This window comes from Lissotriton helveticus, chromosome 5_1 (genome assembly GCF_964261635.1).
Source record: "Lissotriton helveticus chromosome 5_1, aLisHel1.1, whole genome shotgun sequence".
Taxonomy (NCBI): domain Eukaryota; kingdom Metazoa; phylum Chordata; class Amphibia; order Caudata; family Salamandridae; genus Lissotriton; species Lissotriton helveticus.
Genome location: NC_136065.1, coordinates 1,172,165,413 through 1,172,192,472, shown reverse-complemented (window position 1 = coordinate 1,172,192,472; position 27,060 = coordinate 1,172,165,413). Strand labels below are relative to the sequence as shown.

Below are 27,060 nucleotides of genomic sequence, written 5' to 3'. Positions count from 1 at the left end.
GCTGTCTTTGACATTGTAAGGAAGAGTTGCTTCCATGTTTCTTTCCAAAATACCTTCCTTGCATTGAGGGGGGGAAGGTGGGGTTAGGAGAGGATCCCCCAGTGCAACAGTTGTTTTCTCCAGCTGCGTATGCCATTGATCCCTTGTTTTTTGCCTCCCCCTTATTCAGACACCATCAAAGCTCCCAAAGTACTCCTCTTCATCACCAGGTGCCAGTTCCTTTGTACATTCCCATCGCACACATGTTGCCACAGCCTTAGAGTCTGTGAAGTACTGTGTTAGCACCTCATCCAGGTGCTCTTCACCCTCCAGTGCATATGCGAGCCTGTCACTTACTATCGATTTTGAGACCACAGAGATGTGCCAGCACTCTAGTCAATTAAAGTATCTGCCATGGCAGAATAGAGCGATTATAGTGCTGGTTACCACTAGTTGTTTCAAAGTTCATTTTTTTACTTCAAAACTCAGCCTCTTGCGTTTCATCTAACTTCAAGTCCACCCCCCTGCCCTCCCCCTCCCAAAGCCTCATGCATTGCTCCTGTGCTTTCTGTCTGTCTTCCTTTTCTTCTCGATATGCAGGTTTACTCCTGTATGACAATCTGTGTAGCTCACTATTAATTGGGGAATGGTCTAGTTCCCCAGACAATGCCACAGCCTATGGAGCAGCTGAGAACCAGTCACTCTATGGCTGTATGGAGATTGTTCTGATGGCAGGCATGGGGCCATATCAAGAATTTGAAAGACCTGGGATAGAGGATATGGAGTTTTTGCAGAAGTCTTTTTCTAGGTTATTTCTCTTCAGTGCCCTTTTGTAGCATGAGCTTGTATTTTAAGTTCTGTTCAAACTGCTATGAAAGTTTGCTGCTAAGGACAAACACCCATGTTTGTGTTCCTTCTCCTTTGTGTCCATAAGTGGGAGTATTAGCAGCTCGTAGAGACTTCTAGCTGCAGATTCCTTACATTAGAATATTCCCCAGGCATCAAATCCCAAAAATCTTGAGCAGTACCCCTGCACACCAGTAGGTGGCATTGAACTGCTCTGCTTCGAAATCATTGACATGGTCCACACTGGATGTGACATACGCGGTGCCCAAATAGGTGCCACCTCAGCACGCTGACATATCCAGATCAGGTGGAGCTATCCCGGTCAAGATTTGACCAGTTTTTCAACATTTTTGTCCGTATTAATTTAGCATTCGACTTCCAGTGTGCTAGGGATGTGCTCTAAGAAGCCAATGGGTTCAAACCCTGATGGGTCTGTCACAGACAAATATCTGGTTTTATGGGGGGCCTGGAGCCGGACCATGACTCTCTGAACTGTCTCGACTGCCACACCATGAATCTGAAGGTGATGCAGCAGCGGGAAACAAAGTTCCTGGCAGCCTGACATCAGAGAACTCTGCACCGCTCCAGCTCCTGGTCATACTTTCTGAGTTGTTCCTGGCAGTCGTCATTGTGGTTGAAGTCCTAGTCGGGTAAGTCTTAAAAGCATTAACATTTTAAGTAGTTTTAAGCACTCTTTGACCTCACCATGCCGGTCTAAGTTATCAAATGAGGCGTGGGATGACTCCTACAAGTCGAGGCCCGTGTCTCGCACTCTATCCACGGAGCCTGAGTCTGGGTCCCCTCCGCTCCTCCCTGAATTTCCTGGAGCCGGAGCAACCCCAGCCTAACTCAGTTTTCAGACTGTGCACTTTATATGTGGGTGTGCAGACTCCTCTGGAGTGCCTCTGAACCCTATGTGTCTGGGAAGTGCCACGACTGAAATCCCGAAGGCGGGTTCGTCCTCGGTGCCAGTTAGGTGCTCTGGATCCATTCCTGGATCTGGAGCAACTCCTGTAACAAACACACAACCTCCGCCATGTTTCGGTCCTGTGGAGCTGTTCTCTGCATTTCCAACTCTGACATGGAGCCAGACTAGCATTGTTCAACGTTGACACAGGTGCCTCTCTGACCTTAACAATTGAAAGTGTCGGAGGCAGTGCCTCCTTTTCTTGACAGACCCTGTGTGAATTTTGGTAGGGGTGGATCTGAGGATCCTTACAGTTACCATGATCCCCAATAAGTCCTTTTGGCCCAATTAGATGATGACAACTTGTATGAGGAGGTGGCAGATGCCAGTGGCCTGGAAACCTCCCAAGACACTGGCCTGGTCTTTCCTCCTTGTGTGCCTACTGAGGAAGGGTCTTCCTTTGCTATGGTGGTGAGGAGGGTGATGGAGGACATTGGTTTTGACCTGTGGAGGGTGGCTTGAGGTCGAGAACCTCTGGCGTCCTCCGTGGAGGTCAAGATCAATTTCTTGAAGGAGGTGCTTCAGCTGGAAACTGTTGCAACAACAGAGGAGGATTCTGCACCTGAACCTGCACATTTTTCACCTTTATGCTTGGAGATTGAGCAGGGACAATCAAGGGTCTTAAATTTCCCTTCTCCCTTTGTGAGGTCATCTGGCAGCCAGGCATCCATCAACATAAACTGCATAAGCCTGCCGCTGAGACAAATGTGTGGCTCTGTGCCCGGAGAAAAATGTTTACCCACTTTCTGCACCATTGTCCTAAGTTCTATTTTGTCCTTGTGCTGGGTACAGTTAAGGGGTATCTTTCGTTCATCTCTGCTTTTTTGCCCTACCTTTTTATTAAACAGTCTCGACACAGAGATACAAATCACAGAATCATTTTGGTTTACAGTAGAATCAGGTAATACACAATATAGCAACACAGTTCATTGAAATTCACGGGGATGGGGGGGGCCATCTTCCGCAACATCACGGGGGGGGGGTGTACATATATCTCCCCGACAGGCGTTCCAGGGGGCCCAAACCTTAGACCATTTGCGGGGGCCACATAGACTGTCTTCTCTCTCAACATACACCTAGAGCTGTGCGATATTTCTCGTGGCAATCATGCATCCAAGTGTGACCCATTTCGTTGTGTAGGCATTGAGGTCGGTAGGTTCCCAGATATTTAGGAGGCACCTAGGTGCTTCCGGTCTAAGGTCTATCCCCAACACTTCACTCATGGTAGTGTGGATTTTGCGCCAATATTCTTGGATTTGATCACAGTGCCATAATATGTGCATGAATGTGCCCAGTTGTGTGCATCCTCTCCTACAAGAGCCGTCTGTCAGCCCACCCATGTGTATCAGTTGGGGACCAGTTATATAAATTCTATGAAGGATCTTTAATTGCACCAGTCGAAGTCTCGCTGGGATAGCAACCGTTTTAGGAGAGGAGACCGCTTCCTGACAGGTTTCACCATCTAATTCTATTCCGTCTTCCATCCATTTATCTCGTAGTTTGAGGGGAGGGTTGTTGAGGGTATTGAGAAGCTTCCGATATGTTAGGGAGATGGCCTTACCAGGTAGATAGCCATCCAGTAGCCTGTCCTCCAGTTGGGAAATGTCTGGTATAGCAGAGTCCCCAGGAATAGCTGCTTGCAGTGAGTGTTTGATTTGTAAGTAACGGTAGTATTCAGAATCTGCTAGGGCATATTGAGATTGCAGAGTGCCAAAGGGCTTCACCCCCCCCCCCCTCCCGCCCCCCCTCCGCCTGCACACCAAAGGTCTTTGATATGGGAAAACCCTATTAGGTCCCATTTGTCAAATCCTTTCGAATTCCCCATATATGTCCTAGTTTTTGTGAGTCCCACAAAGGTGTGGCCATCGTCAATTTATTTTGCCAGCCAATTGATTTAGTGGCAGAGTGACAGATTTTAACTGTATGGGCTGTGGGTCCGGTGAGGGGATATTTATTTGGTGTTGAATATAGTGCTCTCAAAAAAGGTCCCTTTGGGTAATAGCCATTGGTCCATCAGGAATCCCGGGTTGTCCGGGTGTCCGTACGTACAGTGGTTGATAGCTGTAAGATGTGCAGCCTAGTAGTATTTTTTGATGTCAGGCAGCCCGATTCCAACATCATACCAACCAAGTGTTAGTTTTTTCATTGCTATGCGCGGCCTCCCTCCCCGTAGCAGGTCTCTAAGGAGCCCTTCGATGTCTTTAAAGTATCTAGAGGTGAGCGAGAAAGGAAACAATTTTTTCTGCATAATACCCACTCCCCTGGAACTAGAGGTGAAGCCTGCATGCGCTACCATCGAATATACCCATCTATGAGTTACCAACAAGGTGTGTTTCCTGGAGTAAAATGATGTCCGGTGCTTGCCTTTTAATATATTGCAACACAACACTCCTCTTGGTCTTGTCCCCCAGCCCGTTAACATTCCAACTTAAGATTTTGAGTTCCCTATTGTACTGTATTCCCATTGTAAGCTAGATAGATCCCCCTAACGGGGTCACATGTACACATTGTATCGTCAAGAAAATACAACAAAACAATACTCAAAAAGAACAACATTCCCTCCCAACAACCCCCCACCCTGCTCCCCTGCACTCCGGGCTTAGAACTGCCCATATTATTTAAATGCAGAGTGCCTGTCGCCCAACTATTCTACTGAAAAAGAAAAACACACACAAGGGGAGGCTTCAGGACCGCATCGCCCCCCCAACCCCCCGCCTACCACAACAGATTGTCGATGCAGGACATGTCCGATATTCAGGTCTCCAGATGGGAGAGTGTTAGGATGTCAGTGTAAAGTTCTATGTCAACTTGGGCCGGGCGTCAAAGGTTCAAAGTTCTACAGTGGTTGAAGAAAGGCGTTGTGAAGCAGCGAAGGACCTGTTTTCAAGAGAGCATCGTTGGATTCACTGGTGGGTAGAGTCCCGGTCCGTAGAGTGTTTGAGGCTGTTCAGCCAGTCAGATGCCACTTCTGGAAGGTCAAGGTAGCGGGTTTTACCATCAAGTTCAACTCGCAGGAGCGCTGGGAAGAGCATGGCATGCTTGAGACTTCTTTCTCTTAACCGTCGCTTTACATCAAGGAAGGAGCACTGCTGTATCTGCACCGCACGGGTGAAGTCAGGAAAGAATGTGATCTTGGAGCTATCCACTTGGATTGGAGGAGCAGCCCTTGCCGCCTGGAGGATCGTTTCTCTGTCTCTGTAATTGAGCAGCCGGGCCAGTATTGGCCGAGGGGGGGCCCAGGCTTTGGGCGACCCCCAGGCACTCTATGGCGCCTCTCCACCACGAACAGTTTAGAAAGGCCCTTTGGTTGTAGCTTCGTCGAGATCAGCTCCTCAATAAATAAGTCAGCAGCCGGCCCTTCCGATTTCTCTGGTACGCCAAGAATGCAGATGTTATTGCGTTGCAGACGTCCCTCATAGTCATCCAGCTTGTCCTCTGTGGATTTGCGAAACGATTTAAGCTCTCCGATGTCCGTATGGAGTTGTGAGGTGTCCGCCACAAGGCTGGCAGTGGTGATTTCCAATTGTTTGACCTTCTCCCTGTGTTTTGTGAGATCCGCTCTGATCAGTGTCACCTCTGAGGAAAGAGTGTCAATAGAAGTGAGGACGCCTATGATAGCTGCCATTAAGTCCTTTATTGTGGGCTCGGTTGGGTCCTGCTCGGCTCCACTCTGTGGTTTGTCGCCAGTCCCCTTCTTCTCAGTAAGGTCCGCCTTCTGGGAGGTATATCGGTCTAGTCTACTTTGTTGAGACATCCGGGAGCCCTTGGCGTTGGATATGGGGAGGCCCTTTCAGTTCCCTGGGACGGATACCCAGATGCGATTTTAGTTAGATGCATCTTTGGCAAGGTCTTCTTGCAGTCTTCCACCGATTGCCGGGCCAGTCGGGTATCGAGGCAGGCAACGCTGATTCAGCTCTGTCTTACCTGAATGCGTGGTGGGGCTTAGGATGCAGGCAATGGAGGTGGGCACCCAACGCGTCGCCGACCGCTAAGGCACCGCCCGCAGCTATCGCGGAGACCTTCGCTGGTTGTGTTGGTTTCAGAGAGCGACTCAGTCACAGGCTATCAATTTGTCACTCTGACCATCTGTTGCCAAGGTCCAGGACTTTGCCAGCTGTTAAACACTCTCCGAGGAGCAGGGGGGCATCTGCTGCGAGGCTGAACCAAGGGCCATCGGTGTGTCAAGGAAAGATGGGGAAACAGGGTGGATCACCTCACGTGGCCCAAGCAGTCAGGTTCAGTGACACAATCATAGCAGAGAGAGCGCTCCAAGCACACTCCTCCATGCCCCCCATGAACCACTGCAAAAGCACACAGCAAAAATTCACACTCTCGCCGCCAGTCTCTGGGGACGTCCCAGTCAATGGGCTCAGGTTAAGGATAAGTATCGGCCGCTCTCACAGTGGGTCCGCCCAGTTACTGCAGGGATGCACCTCACCACCAGTTTTGCCCTGTGGAGCCTTGCAGATCCCCTGCAGTCTCCAGCACGTTGGGCGCAGCTGCAATGTTGCTGTGTTCACTACTCCCCAAAATCGCAATCACCATCCAGCTCTAGGCCCCACCTCATGGCGAGGAGACATTAGGGACAGTCACTTACGGGCACCACACAACACACCTTAGTGTTCGCATTGGCAAATCAGGCTTTAAGTATATCAGCAACTCTGTGGGGCATCAGCAGAATCACGCGGCTCCAGGTTCGATCAAGGCCACATCGACTGTGTCCCGGGGCCTTCCCGCATACCTCCAGCAGTAGTTCTGGGCCCCAGCACAGACGTGCGCTGTCCGGGTGTCGTAGTGGACCCGCTCGCCCGGGGCTGCAGTTCTTAAGCTCGAGCACAGGCAGGAGTGTCACAGCTGTGGGGGGTGGGGGCTCCCGGGCGGCTCCGAGGCCGCTTGTTACAATGTCGCCGACCCCCCTGAGGGTGGGGGGGGTCGCGCCCACGTCCTCCTCCTCCTAGCCGGCCGCTCCAATAATTGAGGCCCCGGCTTCTCCAGCCGCAGGCCCAGAGTTGCCGGACAACACATTCCGGTCCACTGCCTCCGATTTTGCCCGGGGAAGCTTTGTTGGGCATCACTTATGGTCCCATGAGAGATTCTGCACCTCTCAGTCAGATATTTTTACCGGATCTATGTGGTAGATCGGAGGGGCCGCGGCATGATGATTTGCAGCGAAACCACACCCCACCCTCCCTGTTTAAGTTGACCTTTGTGCCACGTTCTCTTAAAAGTCCTCCGCACGTTTCCTCCCAAACCTTGTGCTATGCCCCAATGGGAACTTAACTTAGTTTTAACCTATTTGATGTGTTCCCTCTTTGAACCCATGCACAGATGCCTTTTACAACTTTTGACGATCAGGACAGTCATCTTGGTGGCCATCACATCGACGAGGAGGGTCAGCAATGTACAGGCTTTTTGTTAACCCTCCATACATCAACTTCTTCCCACACAAATCTTTGTAGAGTTCTTTGGAACGAGGAAGGGGAAAACAGTGAGAGGCAGACCACCTCCAGATAGATTGTACTTTTCACCAAGATCTGCTTAGACAAAAAACAGCACATGGAGGGCATGCAGGCTCATTCCACCACAGCCAAAGCTGCATCTGCTGCATCAGCTTGTGGTCACCAGTGCCCCTTGGGTGTTCCAAGCATCCTTGCCTTGAGTGTCCTTGCACACATTTACCAAGCACTATTGACATGACAGTCTGGTCCATCGCGATGGGCAGTTTGCTCGTTCTGTTCTCCAGGACTTTTTGGTCTGAGACAGTTAGATTGCCCATTTCAGAGGAGTATTGCTTTAGTATCTATTCTAAGTAAAGGAATCTGTGGCTACAAGTCTGTATTAGATGAGTAAGTTACTTACCTTCGGTAACGTCTTATTTGGAAGAGACTTTACCACAGATTCCTTACTGTCCCTCCCCCATCTTTCTCAGTTTGCAAACTGGACTTTTCTACCTAAAAGGATCCTTGTAGACCCTTAGAATCTGCAAACTGGCTGATCAGCTGTCTAATGTGGCTCTGTGCTTCTGACTCCGAAATAATCACGAATACAAGTTGATGTTGGGGAACTGGGTTGGCGCCGTTATAGACAACGCACACTCCACATCCAGCGTTGCAGACGCAGAGCCGTTGTTCAATACCACATACTAGCGCACAGGGGTACTGCTCAAGATTTCTCGGATCCAGGCTGATGCCTGGGGAATATTCCAAGATAAGGAATCTGTGGCAAGATAGTCTCTACCAGATGAGTATTACCAAAGATAAGTAACTTGTTCATCAGACACACCAGATCCCGGACATTGAGCCCAGGCCCCACTGAACAGCAACTTTTCCTGGAATCAAAAAGACCTTTAATGTGCACAGAGAATGCTCTATTGGCCCATCCTTTAATGTGCGTGTTCCCACCCCAGCCTTAAGGAATGTCCGCAATCCATATCTCCTGTATGGGGGTTGCAGTCCTCACATACACTAGTCTTTCCAGACCCTGGGCTTCCAAAATGGAACCTATCAGCCTTCATGCTGTGTGCTCTGCACATCAACACAAACATCCCAGCATGCACACACAAGTATGACATGCTGTCTGGTGCTACACACATTAACCATGTAGGCCAAGTGTGATTTAAGTAGAAAGCTTTTGGAACTTTACGAGTGGGCTGGTAGGCACGATTCTAATGACACAGGTAAAAATGCCTGTTCATACAATCGATCACTACTAAACATAAAACTGGTATGCTTTCAAAACTGAGCTAGTCTCACTTAACTCCAGGTAATGGCAGTAGCACACTACTCTTATGAGTATAGCGCTTCGTGCTCCCCTCCCAATACCTCATTACAAGGAGAAAGGGCCTAGGTCATGGCGCACATTCACGATTTGTTTTCTCCCATGATCGGAAATCAGTGGCATGTATCCAGATATCCATGCAGCTGTGGTACTATGGTCAGGGGTGTACGTCCGTCATCATGCAGCGGAGTTTTCTATCCTAACAGATGTTTACTGTTTTTTTCTTATTACTGCTTACGAATCAGGCCAGTTGAATTGTTGGAAGCAATCTGTACAATAATTGGGTCTAACACAGTCTAGGTCTAAAGACTGCGCAGATTCATTCTTGACAGATAAAGATTTCTAGTGCAAAATTGAAATCAGATACTATAAATGTATATAAACATTTAATACAGCTCTCTAAAATATGGCTTCACCCAATATTGTAGTTGCAATTTACCCTTCCACTGAATTCCTTGAGGCTTTTTTTGTTTCAAGCATTTTTTTTGCATTTCTGATCCCACATGAGTTTCATATACAAGAAGTCTGTACATAAATGCTGTGTACGGGGATGTATCATTCCCATCAACTCACTTTTACTTAATGTTATGTTATGTTATAACCAACTTATAGAGCGCACATTCACCATAGTCTTCTTGGTGCTAGGGTAAAGAAGGTAGCAACGGCACAGATTATTGGCTGTAAGCTTGTGTGAACAGCCAAGTTTTCAAATGCTTCCTGAAGTTCATATAGTTTACTTCTAGTCTAATTTCTGCTGGGAGTGAGCTCCATACTTGGGGTCCTATCACTGAGAACCTCACCCCTCCCATCCTCTTCCGCTTAAATATTGGTACCATTAGGAGGTGTAGCTGGGATGATCTGAGATTGAGCGTAGGGGTGTAACTCTGAATTCTTGATAATATAAACTTTGGCCTTTTGTTGTGGAGTGATTTATGGATGAATCAACCTGATTTAAAGATGGCCCGTTGTTCCACCTGAAGCCAGTGCAATTTCTTCATCAATAGTTTGATGTGACGGTGCCTTGGTTGTTGAAAGACCAGTCTAGCTGCCTGGTTTTGAATCGTTTGAATTCTATTATTAAGGCCTATCATGAGTCCTAGGTAAAGGGCATTTGCATAGTCGATTTTGGATAAAATTAATGCGATTGACTATTTGTATGATTGCCTCCATGGAGATCTATTTCCTGATCTTTCTTATTCGCCTAAGTTGAAGAAAGCATGAGGACCTCATTGCTGCTATTTGTAACTTCACGGAAAATTTTTCGTCAATTTGAATTCCCGGACAATTTACTGTTTTCTTTGGTATGGGGGGAGCCCATTTTTCTCAGCCAAGACGATGGGTTCCAGTGGTTGAGTTTATTATTGATGACGACAGACTCTGTTTTATCGGAGTTAAGTTTTAGTTGGTTGTTGTTCATCCAGTTTCTAATGTAAAGCATGGTATTTTGGAAATGTTCCCTTGCCTCTGGTGTATCATTAATTGTGAAAATCAGTTGCATACAAGGTCTCAGAGTTTCCTAGAGGGACACAAAATATTAATTTGAAGGGCCTCTGTGGGTTTTTTGAGGTGGGTGGGGGGGGGGGGGGATAATATTAATTGGGAGCCTCTTTAGATTATACATTTTGTGGTGGGATTTTACTACCCCTCCTCGCAAATATAGTTGGTGGGTCGTGTACATTAGTCCTTTTGGTGGATAATACAATTTCTAGCCATGCCGCCTGAACATACTTATTGGAACATTTGTTTCTTACTGTTAACAGCCCTAAAAATATGTCTGTGTTAAATAATCTAGATTGTTGTGCTTTCAAAGCTTTTCATGGAAAAATAACTTATGAACTTCAACTCATTTGCTTCTAGTTATAAATTTTACCCGTTAATCTGTATGTATTTTTTTTTTTGTGGTCATAAAACCAAAACACAGCTGTAGTTTTATACTAAACCTATTCTCGTTATCGTTATGTAGTAAAGCTGTTGTGAAACTTCGATTTAAATAGTAATACCAAACACTTTATAACTTGAGTGTCATGAAAGAAACATTGGCAAAACCAACTTTAAGTTTTCTCCATCAAGCAAAATTTATTACTGATAAACGGAAAAAAAATGTTATCATTTTCAGCTTAATAAAACACCTTTTGTGCCATTACCAGTTGCCAACACCAATACCTTCTTGTGCAGGTGAATGCATTTTGTTCCTAGAATCCAAAACTCAATTTGCACAGCCAAATCTGTTTAGCAAATGATTTAGTCCAGGATGCCTAAAAGCAGTAAAGGTGAATGTATTGCCTTTTCAGGGTTGTTCCGTGATGTGGTGGACCGATATCGAAATGTTTAAATCTTGTAGATGTCCAGTTTGTGGTTATAGTTCACGACTTTTATCTAGGCTTAACTATAATTGCATAAATTGTTTTATTTAAAATGCGAATATTAACATATTCCCATTTATTCAAGTATATACGTACAGAATGTGGGCCCAGTACATACGCTGTTCTGCTCTGAAATGGCAATAAAGTGACCTGTCAGGTCTATAAATACTTCAGTAACTGCTTATAGTGTTGCACAATACACGGACCATACATAATGGGAAGATAGCACTTTATTAATTTCCTACCTAGCAAGGGCTGGTCTACATTGTGTTTAGCATCATGACACCCTGATCCATGGTAACAATTGTGCTTAATACATTAAATTAAATAACATAGCTAAACTCTTCATGACCCTCTCTTCCTTAACTGCGTCTAATGAAGTACTATTCCACACAGTTGACTTATGAGAAAACATCAGCACCACCCAGGGAAAAAAAATAAGTTGCATTTCAGATAATCAGGTAAACTATTACAACAATCGCTCATTAAATCAGGTAAAAAAAAGTAACATTAGCCCTCTCAAGTTACTATACTTGAAGCATCTCCAAAGCGCTAGAATGAAACAGACCTGTAAAATCCATTTTGTGCCTGCACATATATGAGGAACGGTGGTCAGATGCTCATACAGTGCTCACACTTACTGACCATAACAAAGGTAACTTTCACAAATAAAGATTGCATGTACTTTGCCAAGATCACACTCTCACCTGGCAATGTTTATCAACCTATCGGGTACCCAGTCCCAGTAGTTAAGCAATTTGCACTAATGCTTTTTCTTCTGCAGTCACCTACAAGAATAAGTCAGTCCCCTCCAAATGCTTCACCATGTCTGTTCTGCTAGTACTCTCATTCGCTCGTTCTGCCAAACTTTAACATAGACTGGAACGGAAATGGGTCAGGCCTTCTCAGTGCGTAACTGTCTAGTGATCTTAGCAATTAGACTCGTGGGCCGAAAGGCATGGCTTGAGAGACTGGAAATATTCAGCTGTACAATACAGCTCCTTCTCCTGTGGCCGTTGATAGGTCGAAGAAGGGTGCTGATGAATCACAGCAGCCATTGATGCTGTCGACACTTCTTCACAAACAGGGTGACTTGGAATTATTATTGGTAGCTGCCGTAGGAGACACGGAATTTCCAACTGGTGGGAGCCGAAGGATTCATGGAAGTAAAAGCTCAAGACTGAGCTATGAGAAATCGGGCCTGGCATCACAGAGCACGAACAGTGAGGATGAGTGCAGCACTTTGCAGAGCGCTAGATTTGAAACCGGAACTGCTCATTTTGTATTCTCTCTGCTGCCTGGTTGCGTCGGTGAAGTCAATTATAGGTCAACAGATTAATGTGGACTGAATGCTATATATTGGGCTATGATTGCTTCATTTTTATTATTCTTAACACCTAAAGTGTTAATGGTGTTCTTCTTTCATCCTCTGAGAGGTGAACCTTGCCTTCCTGTATTCCTTGCGAGTGATAGATATTTTATCTCGCATGGATTTGTAATCTTTGTCGTTGTAGGCGCACCTGTACATGGTCTTGATTTCCGGCGGCTTACAAGCTTCTGACGGTGCTCTTGTGTAATAGTGATCTTCTGCTCATGAGCATCAGAAGGATCACAATCTTGCGTCTGATATCTTGTCCTGGAGTTGGTCATGCTACCTCCTAGATACTCAAAGCTATAAAAACGTTCCTTTCTTAAGGTGGGCCGATGTGGAGGCTGGGTTTGAAATAGTGGGACAGAAGCGGTTTTCTGCGCCCGCCTACATGCCTCATTCTTCAGGTCCTCAAATAGAGAGGGCATTACTTCCGTGAGCGTTTCTAGTTTTTTTAGTATCAGGTTGCAACTGCATCCACTGTTACTTTGACTTTGATTTAGCCCTACGTTGTTTTGAGCTCTGCGTATCAAGGAGTTTAGTTGATCAAGCTTAGTGTCAGTTCTAGTTATTAAATCAGCTACCAAGTGTAAGATATTTATTTGGGCATCTAGTTTGTCTGTGTGCATGTGAGCAGCACTAGCCACTGAGTTCAAGGCTTGGTTAGTGACTGCGAGCAGTACCTCAACCTTGTGCGTAGCTGGTATGTAGAATGGCTCAATGGGTATTTTGTTCACCACTTTTCTATTGTTTGAGTTTTCATTGTACCTCACATATTTGTCGACCAGTCGTCAGCGGGGCATGGATATTTTATATATCGCAGGCCGCAGTATGGAGACTCTCCGTCGTTTGTGCTGGCTCTGCCCCCGGAGAACAATAGAAAAGTGGTGAACAAAATACCCACAGTAAGCACTGCACAAATAGTGTAAGTACTAACAAACTAACAACTAACAAACTTTTTTAAAACGCCCTGACGAGTGCTCTACAGACCCGGCTGGGCGAGGAGGAGCAGAAACATGTTGACTGATTTTTCAAGTGGTATAATAGGACCTAGTAACTCTGTCCTTTGGTATACCTCCTCTATTTTATTGACAAGCAACATCTCACTTGTATTAAAATTCTTATTTGATGTTAGCTTATCCTTTTTAAACTTAATACTTTTTGTGGGCACCTTACTATCTCTGGACACTACGGCGCTGGACCAGAGGTTACCTCAGGTTGAGGTAGGCATACTGCACATTTAACTAACCCTATGACTATGCCATAACGCGTGTGTCGGGCGGAGAAAAAGATATACCGACCTTAACAACTAAATCACCGCGTTTAGGAGGGTTTTTTAAGTATAACCAAGGTAACGCGGTTACAAGTGTCCATTCCCCCCCTTTTTTGATTTCTTGTACCTTAACCAGGGGAACTGAATGGACAGTTATTCCTCCCCCTCCTTTTTAGGTCTCGCGTCAGCGAAAGACCTATTGCTGCCTAGTTAGCTCTGAAGGGACCACAGACCGGGGCACGAGCGCCGATTGCACCTTGTGGACGCGCATGCCCAGCCCCGCCTCCCGAGCCGTGCACATCTCAGGTAGTCAGCCATGCCTCTCAGTCGCACGCGCGCACACCAGCTGCCCATACACACACCAGCCACCCTCAGCCACGCACACACGCACCAGCTGCCCACACACGCACCAGCCGCCCCCAGCCCCGCACACACGCACCAGCTGCCCACACACGCACCAGCCGCCCCGCACACACGCACCAGCTGCCCACATACGCACCAGCCGCCCTGGCCGCGCACACACGCACCAGTCGCCCCAGCCTGTGCACGAGCCCCCAAGGCACCAAGTCCCACTCACCGGGTGTCATCTCCTCCGCCACCATTGACGTGGCTCACCACTTTTCTGCCGCCACCGCCGGGCTCCCCCTCCGGCATGGGAGCCCCGCGTTACCACTTCCATCTCGGCGATACACTTCGTGGGCACGGGCTTATGGCGGAAGTCCCGCCCCACAACAAGCATGACGCTGCCGGACTTCCGGATTTCGCGCCAGATCGGGCCGGTGGCTTGCCAGGAACTCCAGCGATTTCCAGGTACTTGTTTTTTTGGTGTTATCTAGTTTTTTTCATTCTCTATCGGTATCTTAACACGTTAGGAACAGGTATTGTTTGGGTGTAAACCAGTTATGGTACGGTTAGTGTTTTTGTGCAGTGTCGACTTAATACGTGAGTGTCTGATGTGATGACATGTGTATTGTACAACTTGTTTTATTTTTCTTTCTATCGCTCTAGCTTCGTGGTTACTATTGAATTCCTGTGTGTTTTTCAGTTAATCCTGGCAGTGTGCATTTCTTTGACAAAGGGGATCCGATCAACTGGAATCTTACTATAAACAAGAAGATTTATGATTTGAATATAACAGTATGCAACGTGCACTGAGAGGGGGAGTTATCCTGAGGAATGCAGCTGCCCCTGCCTTCGCAGGAATTTAAATGCCGCTTAAAAACTCCTTCTCGTAGGTCCACAAAATATGGGAGGCAGGCCTTCTGTTTCCTTCATGCACAGCATATCTCTCTGTCACACAGCCAGCCGCAAAGCCCTCAACTATTAATTACTGCGTGGCGGACCAGAATGGAAGTTTATACCAGAGAATCATGAGAGGTGGAAAACACACTTTTAGGTCTAACTGCAGAGAGCTTTATACAATGGGTGTTGTGTTGTGTCCACTCGGGTATAACAACACTGCAAAAGCTTGCACCCCAGGCACTGGTCTCTGGCTGCTCCACGGCTCCTGGTGTACACGCTGCTTACTATGATCTAATCAATGTCTCATTGCGCAGAGATATTTCTTTAGTGCCAGGGTTGTGTATATCTGACATGGTTGCGCTGTCTTGAGCACGGGATAAAAGAGCCGTGCTCTGTATATGGCCCACAGGCAGCATAAACATTGCAGGCTATAGAGTCTTGGGAAGCTAAGAGATTTCATTTGTATTAATACTTAGGATGGTGCCTGGCATTTGTCCAAGCCAGGTAACCGTTGATTGTCGCAACCAAAAGCTCCATAAATAAATGGTTTTAATTTTGGGGAAATCATAAATTGTGAGATAGAATATGTTCCTCCTTGGTGTGTTTAGAGCGAAATAAAGAGGAAGGGAATTCTGGTATGAATTTTAATTGGTGACATTCACATTTGAAGCAATTGAATTTGCTTTTTTAGCTTTTAATTATTAATTGACAATTATCAACCTAAACAAGGCAAATTCAATTGTTTCAAATATGAATGTCACCATCTAATATTCAAGACACGATTTTCATTTTTCAGGGCTGTGTAGCATTGTGCATGTTTATTTTCGCTCTACACACTCCAGTAGGACTACATTCCAGCTCCACAGTTGACTCAACATTAGGACGCTGGTCTTAACTAATTGTTAATCATTCTTTGCTGGTGCACATCTGCTCACAATGGCAGGTTTTGCACTATGATCAAACTGTTTATTTATAGCTGCCAAATCATCAGATTGCTTATGTTCTGCATTTCTGTAGTTTCAGAGTACTTATGTTCAGTTGCAGAAGTTGCTCATTACAATATCTATTGAATGTATTTAATGCAGTAAAAAATGGAGTAGTTTTTGATGTTTAAATATTTCAACACTACTACACATTCACAATTGCTTTATAAACCTTCCTTTCTCAAATCTGCTTTAAAATGTACAATTTGCCACTGTTCATTTCAAAACTTTCTCTGGGGCAGAACCCTCAAACACCCTTTGATGGTCTGGCTGGTACACTTCATGCTCTTGCTACATAACATTTATATTAACTTTTACGCCACACCACTTTCAAATGTCGCCAACCGCCACTGAGCAAGCCTATTCTCATCTACCTTGCATTGGCTGGTCTTTCAGATACTTCTGTGGGTGACCTGTGCTCCTTATGAAGCAATTCCTGCAATGAGAAAGCACTTCCTCTTTTAGTTTCTAAATCTACTTGTTCTGAAGATCTATCCATTGATCACTTTCAGAAATGTCGAAATAACACTTCACAATGGGGAAGTGTAAATTCACCAAGTCGCTTTGGTCATTAGTCTTCCTGAAATCTGCAAGAATTACGAAGTAACTTGACTAATGATTACATAATGGCAAGGCAAATTAACATTTGTAGATTCTCTTGAAAAAGAATCATGCAGACACAAAGCACGCAAAACAGGAAGGAATAGGAGAGGGTTGCCATTTATGCTTCCAAGCTCATCAAGATTTTGTGAGCAATTGTGAGATGTGCAGGCATGGAACTGACCAGCCCTTTTTGCAGTTCAGGAAGACTCGTGTGTCTCTAGCCACACCCATAAAACCTAAACTGCATGGTGCAGATACCCATTGAGAGCTCAGAGTTGGTGTGGAACAGTTCCCTCTTTATCACAGCTTCACCACTTCGGGAATACCTCTTTGCTCCTCGTAGTATTGACTGGCTCTTCCAAGGGCTCCTTATGCTTCTGAATACCCCTGGAACCAGCATGGTGTCTTCTCACCCAGAGTTGTCTGAGAAGAAACCCTCCAGAAATGTACAGCCTTCCTCGTTTTAGCTTCATATAACGTTGATGTTGGTGCCAAAGAGATATGCGAGCCACTACCTGCTCAACTGTCAAAATAAAACAAATCCTGAAAAACTTTAAGAGGGAGTAATGGAATTTGAAAAGATGTAATTCTCTAAATTTCCTCGGCCCCAGTGCTGGGCTCAATGTGATTACACAAAGTGACCACTCTTTCTACTTTGAACTCCTCACTTCCTGTTTATTTCTAGTGGAGCCGGTCCTACCCTCCATTATTGTCTTTCCTTGCCCCTTTCTTTTTCCTTATCCTAGGAGTTTCCCTACTGTCCGTCTTCAGCTCTGTGTGTGTTTGTATACTGACTGTACTCCTGTTTTGGCTCTGTAGGCATACTAGGTTCCTTACCTCTGGATTCCTGCCAGATGCAGCTTCCTCTTTCAGTACATTAATTCTTCTACACTCCCACATGCTTTGGTTCTGTTCAAGCTTGCTGCTCTGCCTTTATTTCAGCTCTCGGGCCACATTGACTCTCAGGTCACACCTTGATTCCGCTGCTCTGGCTCCTTTCTGTACTTCTTACAGGAGCTTAGTAGCCAGTTGTGAATTATCATCCAGGGTGTTGGACACGGCCTCGTGGCCCGGTCCGACCCCTCCCGCATGTTGGGCCCAGGACGACCTCGGCCCTCCCTCAACCTACTATCGACCCCCCTGATACGAGCATTCACGAACCCTCGGCGAGAGCAGCCTCCCCGGCAACCTACGGCTCTCCCCCTTCCTGGTACCCCGGCGGTCCCCGCTCAACAACGCTGCCGGACGGTCGCCCATGCCAGGCCACCATGTCCGGCCCGACGCCATCTTGGGGCCATCACGTCCCGAACACGTGGCCACAGCCTTCCCTGGGCCCGGCCCAGCAAGCCCCGACATCGAGGCACCAAGGTCCTCCCAGGTGGTTGATTGGCCACTTGGCGGATCCCGGAGAAGGGGAGTTTCGATGGGCCTCCAGCTGTCCCCGGACGCCTGGTAGCAATCGCCCTCCAGCCTCCCTGGGCGCTGGCTCCACCCCCCTGCTGGGTGTCTGGACACCTTCATCCAGGCCCCTCTGACCCCCAGGCGCGAGGGTCCGGACATCAAAGGACTCCAGTCCTATATCTGGGCCAGCCCCGGATGAGGGCTTCAGTTGTATCTTGGAGTCGAAGCCCTGCTGACCTCGTCGCGGCTGATCCTGATCCGAACTCTTGCACCTGGAATCTTCGAGGCCCTGCTGACGCCTTCGCGGCCTGACCAAGCTGAACCATCTTCGAGGCCCTGCTGACGCTGTCGCGGCCTGACCAAGCTGAACCATCTTCGAGGCCCTGCTGACGCTGTCGCGGCCTGACCAAGCTGAACCATCGTCGAGGCCCTGCTGACGCTGTCGCGGCCTGACCAAGCTGAACCATCTCCGAGGCCCTGCTGACGCTGTCGCGGCCTACCCTACCTGAACCACCTTCGAGGCCCTGCCGACGCTGTCGCGGCCTGACCAAGCTGAACCACCTTCGAGGCCCTGCTGACGCTGTCGCGGCCTGACCCCTTGAACTATTCACGCACCAGTTGGTGCCGAGACTGTCCCGCTACCCCCTATCCCCGAAACCAAGACTCTACGGATCCCTCGATACCTGCCTGCTATCCTGCCAAGAACGTGCCTTAATTGCTTATATAAAGATTCTTGCGAATATTCCTCCTGTGTGGTGTCCATCTGTAAGTAGTGTGATTGCTTAGCTGTTACGATTGTAGGAGAGGAGCCTCGCCCAGGAGGCCTCCCTACGGCGCTCGGCCTATTCTATACCGAAAGGTGGGTCTCGGGCGGGCAGTCAGACACCTTCTGTCCCCCCTGGGATCGCCTTTCCAACACAGGGATATTAATATTTTGAGAATCCCCTTCTTTTGTCTGGTTTTGAAAGCGTGTTAAACCAATAACTTGAAATTGCATCGTAGCCTTTATGGACACAATAAAGAAATTAGGGCATGACTTCAAGTGCTGCAGGTCGGTTTCTATAAGCCCTTTTGGGATGGTGAGCTCTACCACCACGATAGCAATTGGGTTAAAGAGGGGTTCTTGTGGAAAATCTACCTATGCTTGTTTTGGATGGCTGATTTGTTGCTATTCTTTGACATCAGTGGCTATCCGTCCCACAAGTCTTTTGGCTATAAGAGGCTGCAGAGGTTTTCCAAGTGTATTTGGGACACCACTCTTATATTTTAGTGTAAATGTATCTCTCTTTTCAAACTTGTCTTTCGTGGAGATAACTGCTGTAAATGTTGATCCAACACCATTCTTGACAGAATTGCATCCTAACTTTGACAGACGTTATGGTGGGGCCACAGGAATCTTTCTCTGTTGAATGTTAGTCATTTAAGAAACGCCAAATATGGTGGTAAACTTGTCAGTAGTGAAAACGAAGAATATGCAGTTTTCTGGCATATTTATCACTACCATTCCCATCTAAAAGTGTTTCTGATAATCTCAGGAAGTTTAGACACGTTTTTTAAGTCTCGCCTGGCGAAAGCAGTGCATGCGCTGCTCTTATTATTGCGAGTACCTTTTGGAATCGATTGTGCCGAGGGCTTTCATGCACGCGTCTGCCTGGACAGAAATGGCTGCTCTTGCCATTTGTCCATAGCAAACAGCATGCGCATGTCTGTTAGACTGTGGACAGCCCAAAGCCATTTTGTTGTCCTAGCAACTAAAATGCCGTTTCGCAGTGCTTTCGGTTTCGCCAGGTGTTCTGGGATTCTTGTTTCCTTTGCCTCTACCGTTTCTCAGCGCGCTACAGCTTTCTGGGTTCCTCCTCTTTCTTGCTAGCGCAGCGCAGCCATCCACTACCAAGTTGCTATTGGGCCAATCCGAACACATGAAATCATTTATACCTGTCATAGTAATTGCCTCATTTGTTCCATGTAATCTAAAGAAACCAGGAGAGCCCTTCAGTAAGACCTGCTGAGAGATATTAGTATATCGAATGCGTTCACACGTTTAAGTGAATGATTTGTGTTACTCACATCACACCGCAGCTGCTAAGCTATGCAATTATATGTGCATGATAATATATATGTCACAATAGAAAGTGAGATAAACACATTCACATCATAGTCCCCAGAGAAGCTACTCAGTAAAATTGGTGTAAGCTGACTATGTTTGCTGTTTACGCTTCACTGTGGTGGGTTTCATGTTACTCCGCCGCGTTCTTTTAGTTGACGGTCTGCCGCTTTATTTTCATTTAGTTCAATTCTGTTTATTAGGGCTGTTTAGTTTTTAGTTGCTTCCGTAAGTGCGTCTTGCATTTCAATCCAGTATGAACACTGTGTCGTTTACTCATGTTAACGTTTTTTGCAGTTGAAACCTATGTATTATAAGCATTTGCATTCTTTGTTTACTAAATACATTTTAATTGTACGTTGACTTCATTAGACCTCAGTTTCAATTCGATGGGCATTTACGAATGCAGGTGCTGTTTATGCCTATAATTATGTTTAGATCAAATTCTACCAGAGAACATTGCATTCAGAAGGCAGGCATTAATTCTATCCACATTTTAATGCATTATGTTTTTTATCTGGTATAATTGCACAACAAAATGCAAATATTTATTTTTAGACCCCAGGACTAATTTTTTCGAGCTCGGCCATTAGAAATCCGAATTTTGTGTTTGTTAGCTATATTATTTCTTAGGAATGTTGCTGAATATAGTCTGACAATCTTTATAGAGTCAGCCATTCAAAGCCTCACATTAGAGTGCCTCACTCACTCAAGCATTGGCAAAGGCAATAGATTTGGGCTTTAAAGGCCCAGCAGTTGCACTCTTTCACCTGCATCCAGACCTATGCACATGCATCTTTGGCAATCTTGAATGGGTTTTGTATTAAATAGAACATACTCCAAGATGGCTGCCAATACATGCAAATGTATTCATCGTGACTGGAGAGACGGTGGAGGAGAGGCAATGATAAAAACTAAAACTAGCATTTTCAATGCAATAGGTCTCGCCTTTTATTAAGTTAAAGCCATTTGCTTAGCTATACAATGCCATTTGCAAAGCAAATGGCTTTAACTTAATCAAAGGCGAGACCTATTGCATTTTCAATGCTTGTTGATTAAGTCTCTGTAGAATGGCTCCCCAGGCCAGAATTCTATTTTTGAGAATCGCTGCCCTGAGTTTGAGGATATGGTGGAGGTGATTTTGTGTCTAAATAGCTACTAGTTGACAAGGGTCGTTTCTTTTGAAGACTTTTGTTTAGGTCTTGTTGTAAATTGAGAGCTTTATTGCTGGCACTGCTGTTGTTGGTAACCATCAAAGAGGCATTAGGTGCACTGCCCCTAGGCTCGAGCTTGTGCAGGTCTTAAAGCAGGTATAACTAGATTGCACATGAGGGGCAAGAAATGGCGTGGAGACAAGCAAGGGAAAGTCAAACCTAAGCTTTTGAGGCTCCAATACTTTGTTTGATTCATTTACTTCTATTTCAGAGGAGGATGGACTCAGTAAGTGCAAGAGCTGACATACTGGGCTCGCTGAACTAATGGACGAGATCCATATTGGTGATTCTAACATTTTATGACCAGAGTCTTGGGATGAGACAATGTCTTTATCTTCTTGAGGGTCCATAACTTCCGACCGTTGTGCTGTCTCTTGGTGGGCCTCGCCGGTTTCACACTGACAGAGCATCTGGGTGTGCCAGGGGTTGGCTTTTTATTTTGCAAATCATCCAGACGACTTTCTTCAGGTAGCCTTTGGGAGGGAAGTGGGGTTGATTGTAAGGAGGGTAGTTGTAAAATGACTGGATCCCTCCTGTGGATGATTATTTCTGGGTAGAGAGGAGCTGGTTGAGGTGTGCTAGTTCGCTTTTCCTCGGTTCGGTTATGGGAGCTTGGGCTCTCGGATCTCGTGGGGTGGACTACATGTTTAAGCATTTGGGTTTCTTTAGTAGGCCAATTGAGTTACTCTCTGATATGTCTAGAGTTGCTGTTTCTTCGTTTGGCTGACAGCTGGTCATATCCTGATTGTGGTTTCTCGTGGGCTTCTTGTTTTCCTTCGACCAAAGGTGTCAGGGAGCTACTGTGACTGCCCGGTTTAGTCGCCTTATGCACCTCCAGGGTTCCTTCAGATAGAGGGGGTGACAGGTTCCCACGCCTTCCCACCTGAGGGTACAGCATCTTGGCCTTCTGTCGTTTGGTGGGATACCACAGCTCAAAAGTATGCTTTTGGATGAGAACAAGGATAACCCTATATCCGGAGTTTTACTTGAAAAAAATAGTTTGATCCATTTAAGGACCACACTGGAAAAAAACAATTTTTGTAAGGGTTTCATGTAGAATGTTGTGGTCGATGGTGTCCGAATTCAAGGTTTACGATCTTGAGAACAAGGTAGGCAAACTCCGCTATTGGCTGTTTGTAGAGAGGTGGACCTTACATTCGTTCCCTCAGTACAGACAGATAAAGGAGGCAGTCTGTCAGACTCATGGGCAATTGGGGTCTCCTTGCCACTTACTACTAAGGTCTCTACCACACTGAACAGCCCCCACCCCTAAAAATGCAACACCCAAACTTGGATGACCTCACTATGAGGACACTGTCACTTTCAAAAGGCAGATCTGGACCTTCCCATTAGAGATGAAGAGATTCAGGAGTCTATTACCATAATGCTTTCAGGCAAGACATTGAATACTTAATAATGGGGGTGGGGGTTGGCTGGGGGCGTTCCGGGGGGCAGAGGACACTAAACCACTTTTCAGTTCCCAACACTCTATTCTATTTATATCACACCCATTCTTTTAAAAGTCCAGGCACATGCAAAAGAGAGCCGGGTTCCAGCAAAGCCAATGCACGCCCACATACAAGTACCCTACACAGCCCTATCCATGTACTGAAGTCAGTCCCATCGATCTGCACAACTGCCCTTAGCAGTGAAACTAAATACCCAAAAGTCTGTTCCAGAGTTGGCTTCTCCAACAACGGGAAGACACAGGGACTTGCCGCACTCTCTATATAACACACACTACCTATTCCCCCTCTTTCACTTTCACTAATTCTCGCTCTTGCTTACTTTATCTCGCTATCAACAACAAACACACACACAATTTCTTACGGTTTATCTCTCCTTTCAAAACAGGCTGAAAAAAATGTCAGCTATCACACTGCTCTACAGCATAGTTTAAACTCATTGGCTAAACCAATAACTCTAGCTAAACACTTACGAGGTCCCAAAGGCGAGACCTATTGGCTACGCCAATGCTTGTTCTGTTAGCATCCCTGTGAGAAGTTGGCGTGATATATGATGCTCACTAGTTCTAGTGATCACCTTGTATCAGTCCAAACAACCCTTATGGTGATTGGTTGTAAGTCAACCTTATAGACCAGCTATCCTAATGGTAGCATGGACAAAGCAGTCTTAGGCTAAACTCTTTTGGCATGTGAAGCCAGCTGTTTTACCACAATATAACCCCTTGAATACCAGATGAAAGGACACCACACAGGTTGTTATGAAAATAAACAATATATTTATTAATAACAAACACCTCTGAACTCTTTATGAGGTCAGAGGGCTAAGCATATGACAATCTCTTAGGAAAAATACGTTTAAGTTGCACAAATTACAATGGTGCCCTAGGGGGCACGACAAACCATATACTAAGTAAGTGGAATGTGAAAGTCGATAGAGGAAATGGAGCTGTCCAGAGGCTGGAGGTTCGCTAGGACTACGCTATCTTCACCTTAGGTAAGTAATAGGAGGCCCACGGGACGCGTGTGCAGAGTGTGAACTCACACGCGAGATGCGTAACAACGTCTATGGACAGTACAGTTCAAGTAAAAGGTGAGTATGGACAATCCTGACTAGTTAGGACTAAAACGACTGTGGAACTGGACACTAGGGCAGTTAAACTACCCTTGAGCACCAAAATGCTCTTGTTACCTCACCCACGGGCTGCGGGTGCATAGGTGTCAAAGTGTGTCGGGTTCTCGCGTTGAAGTCTATGGAGCCTGGAAGAAAAGATGCTGCAGGCGACCTGGAGGAAGATGTCCGGTGCGATCCAAGGGTGGATCGGTGAAGAAGAGGACCTGAAAGCAGAGGGAACAATGTTCAAAGTCACTAGCCAGTGACTGGAGTGGAACCAGGAAGGAACCAGATGTCGTCGTCGCGATCAGGTGTAGAGCTTGTCTCTGCAGCCACGTGGACCAGGAGGTGTCTTCGACGACCAGGATGGAGGCACGAGCTGTCCCACGCAGGCTCTCGCTGTCGGCGGGGTTGGATCCGGAATCGGCGTCAACAGGCCTTGGCAAAGGCAACCCACGCGGTGAGTGGAAACGGCGTCTGGAGTGGACCAGGAGGGTCCGGGGTGCTCCTCTTTTGGAAGGGAGCAAGGGCCAGTCTGGAGCAACCAGACCAGCAGTGAAGGTTTCAAAGTTCGTCGTCTAGGAGGCCACTAGCCAGCCGGCAAGTGACCAGACAACGCGTCAAGCAGCAAACAAGCAGAAGGGCCCCACGCAGATCTCGTGGATGCTGGTGGGCTGGTCTTCGCTGCAGGAGCTGCTCGGGGCTGGGGCTTCTCAGTCCCCAAAGCACTTGGTCGAATTTACCTCGGGAGTCGTGCTGAAAGCGAAGTGCAGGTTCTTTCAAGATGGCCGGTCCCACGTGTCTCGTCGCACCCACGGATCTCAGCTGTGCTGCAGATGTAGGTACAGGTCGGAGAGGTCTGGGAATCCGGGTCTCGTCGGGCTCTGAAGTCTGGATCCTCGAGGGAAGACGACAAAGGGAAGCCGCTGGACGCTTGATGGTGCCTGCAGTTGCAGGGTGGACACTCCTTGTCCACAAGGGAGATTCTTCAGTCTTCTGTGGAGCAGAACGTCGAAGTCCAGAGTTTCTTCTTGTAAAGTTGTTCAGGATAATCTAATTTGGAATGGGACCAGCTCCTACCTTTATTCTCCTAAAGGGGGCTGCACTACTGACTAGGTCCCTCCCCTGGGTGGGACCAGGAAGGGGGGTGGCTACACCCCCTATCCTTTGTCCGGTTTTCGCGCCAGAGCTGGGGCAGGGATGCCCCAGCAACTGGTTTGAACCGGTGTATGCACAGGACACCTTGTCTGCCCCGGGCATGTCTCATTCCTTTCAGGCCTGTCCTACCCAATACACAAAATCCTGTCTGGCGTGGTGCTAGCACCTCCCAAGGCAGGAAACCCTTTGTCCAAGCCTCCCTCGCTGGAAGGACTCCCAGCAGCAGGAGGTCAGACTTGTGTCTGTGGTGGCAGCATCCATTTTGTGATGCCAAGGCTCGAGTTAACTTTAACCGGGGTTCTCAGTTACATACATGTCATGTCCCTCTAGAAGGGTGGAATGCTACCCTCGTCGCCAGAATTGGCGAGGGGGTAGTATTCCAATTCGTATGACACCTTACTCGACATGTTTTGATAATGTTATACCAAAGTTAGCATTTAACCGCGAGGATTATAATGCACTTAAGAGAATATGGTATAGCGTTATCATGAAACGGCTATTAGGACTTGGTTCCGCAAGCTGCAGACGGGCTCAGCTCATGCCAGAGCACCATCTCACATAATTCCAAGCACTCTGCCTTCAGGATTGATAAGGCCTGCCATAGGAGTGACTGATAGGAATATATGTGTCCATTTTAGGTTTAGATATAGATATACTATATCTACAGCAACGGGTGATTACACCACCTTGCCCCAGCTGTCGTGCAGCCAGTTGTGTCTGTTTAGATGGCCAGCCAGGGGTGGCATAATACATGCTTCAGCCCCTGGTAGGCCCTGGGTACACCTATGCCCTGGGTACCTATGGTACACTGTACAGGGACTGATAAGGTGGCCCAGTACCAATTGGTAAATGCACACCTAAGGTACATGGTTGTCAATTTAGAGAGAGAACAGCTAGGCTGTGGGTCTGATTAGCAGGCCCACAGCCAGGGAAAGTCGTAAACCAGTGAAGCAAAAAGCAAAAATTGGGGGGACTATAGGATTGCAGACCCCACTCTCCTACATAACCCCCCCCCCAAATGTAGGGACATTAAACTAACCTTGACCAGGTGAGTCTTCCTGTTCTAAGTGGAAATACCTGGAGCGACCATCTGCATTGCCATGGTCAGTCCCTGGTCTGTGCTCCACTGTAAAGTCCATCCCCTGTAGGGAAATGGACCACCTCAGAAGTTTGGGGTTTTCACCCTTCATCTGATTTAGCCATAAGAGGAGCTTATGGTCGCTCTGAATCTTGAAGTGAGTTCCAAACAAGTAGGGCCTCAACTTCTTCAGGGCCCAAACCACAGCAAAGGCCTCCCTCTCTATAGCTGACCAACGTTTCTCTCTAGGGGTCAGCCTTTTGCTTATAAAAGCAATGGGCTTGTCATGACCATCAATATTCAGTTGAGATAGAACAGCTCCCACACCCAACTCAGATGCATCTGTTTGGACAATGAAGGTTTTGGAGTAGTCAGGACTCTTGAGAATAGGTGCAGTACACATGGCCTGCTTTAGGTCATCAAATGCCTTTTGACAGCTAGCTGTCCACTGAACTTTCTTTGGCATTTTCTTACTTGTCAGGTCATTAAGAGGGGTCACAATGGACCCATAATTTCTGACAAATTTTCTGTAGTAACCAGACAGGCCCAAGAAAGCTCTGACCTGTGTCTGGGTGGTTGGAGGAGCCCAGTCCTTTATGGCATGTATCTTGCTCTCCAAGGGTTGAACCTGGCCTCCACCTACAAGGTGGCCCAGGTACACAACCTGACTCTGCCCTATCTGGCACTTAGTAGCCTTGATACTGAGGCCTGCCTTTTGCAGGGCCTCCAAAACTTTCCTCAGGTGGATCAGGTGATCCTCCCAGGTGGAGCTGAAGACAGCAATATCATCTAGATATGCTGCACAAAAGTCATCCAACCCAGTGAGAACTTGGTTCACCAACCTTTGAAAAGTGGCAGGTGCATTTTTCAAACCAAAGGGCATCACCACCACCATTTGCCAATAACCAGCTGTCAGGTCAAATGTACTCAAGAACTTGGCAGAAGCCAATTTGTCTACGAGTTCATCTGCTCTTGGTATTGGATGGGCATCTGTCTTAGTGACCGCATTGAGACCCCTGTAGTCTACACAAAACCTCATCTCTCTCTTACCATCCTGGGTGTGAGGTTTTGGTACTAGAACTACAGGACTAGCCCAAGGCCTCTCTGAGGGTTCAATGACTCCCAA

The 27,060-nt window shown here is 46.9% G+C and overlaps 1 protein-coding gene across 4 annotated transcripts in view; it reads left to right on the top strand.

Annotated features, from left to right (window-relative positions):
- Nucleotides 1-27,060, top strand: part of CCDC186 (coiled-coil domain containing 186) — a 603,510-nt gene that overhangs the window by 283,668 nt on the left and 292,782 nt on the right. The window lies entirely within an intron of this gene.